This window comes from Neovison vison, chromosome 8 (assembly GCF_020171115.1).
Source record: "Neovison vison isolate M4711 chromosome 8, ASM_NN_V1, whole genome shotgun sequence".
In the NCBI taxonomy this organism is placed as follows: Eukaryota; Metazoa; Chordata; class Mammalia; order Carnivora; family Mustelidae; genus Neogale; species Neogale vison.
This window is the reverse complement of record NC_058098.1, coordinates 95,179,222-95,180,130: the sequence shown is the minus strand read 5'-3', so window position 1 is coordinate 95,180,130 and position 909 is coordinate 95,179,222. Positions and strand designations below refer to the sequence as shown.

Here is a 909-nt window from a genome sequence, read left to right as displayed (position 1 = left end):
AATCCCAAAATCTGTGTAAAAATTCCCTTCAAACCCTTGGACAACTCTGAACTAGACATTTCAGGGAAAGAATCCAAGAAATCCAGCAGAAAGCAACAACTTAAAAGACTGAAAGTCCATACAAAGATTTCAACAGCTGCCTGATACTGAGGAGAAAGAGTCTGAAGTTTAATACCACCAATTTAGAGAACCCTAATAAAACCCCAGAAGAGCCATATCTTAGTAGTAAGAATTCCATCCCAAGACTAAAAGCTATCTATCCTTGGCCTTTTGGCTAAGATCACGAGTAGTATCTGTTCTTATCAGTTTTATATCTACTACATCTTCTGTTGAAGAAGAAAAGATAAATTCTAAGAATAAGAGAAAAACAACCTAGCTATATAACAGAGCCTGAATGAAGTCTCTAAGTGATCCATTAGCAATTTAACTGCCATCTAGAATACAACTCAACACTCTGGAGTAAAATAACTAAACTCAGAGTCTCCACAATGTAACATCCACAATACAGAATGTACAATAAAAAAAACTATTAGACTTATGAAATAGCAAGAAACTATAACCATAATCAAGAAAAAATGAGAAAACAGTCAGTAGCAATCCATATGTTGTAATTAGCAGACAAAATTTTTAAATAACTATGATAAATATGTTAAAGCCTCTCTGGAGTGATACAATGGATGAAAGGATAGGAAGTTTCTGGAGAGATACAAAAATCCTAAGAAATAACCAAGTGGGGATTAAAAAACTAAAAATTCTAATATTTGCAATCTTTTAAAAAATGTACTGAATAAGATTAAGAGTAGATTAGACAATGTAGAGGAAAAGATGGGTGAATCTGGGGTGCCTGGGTGGCTCAGTGGGTTAAAGCCTCTGCCTTCAGCTTGGGTCATGATCCCAGGGTCCTGGGAT

General features: G+C 35.0%; 1 pseudogene; it reads left to right on the top strand.

Annotated features, from left to right (window-relative positions):
• Positions 1-254: 254 nt before the first annotated feature.
• LOC122916560 lies at positions 255-376 on the top strand (annotated as a pseudogene).
• Positions 377-909: the final 533 nt, after the last annotated feature.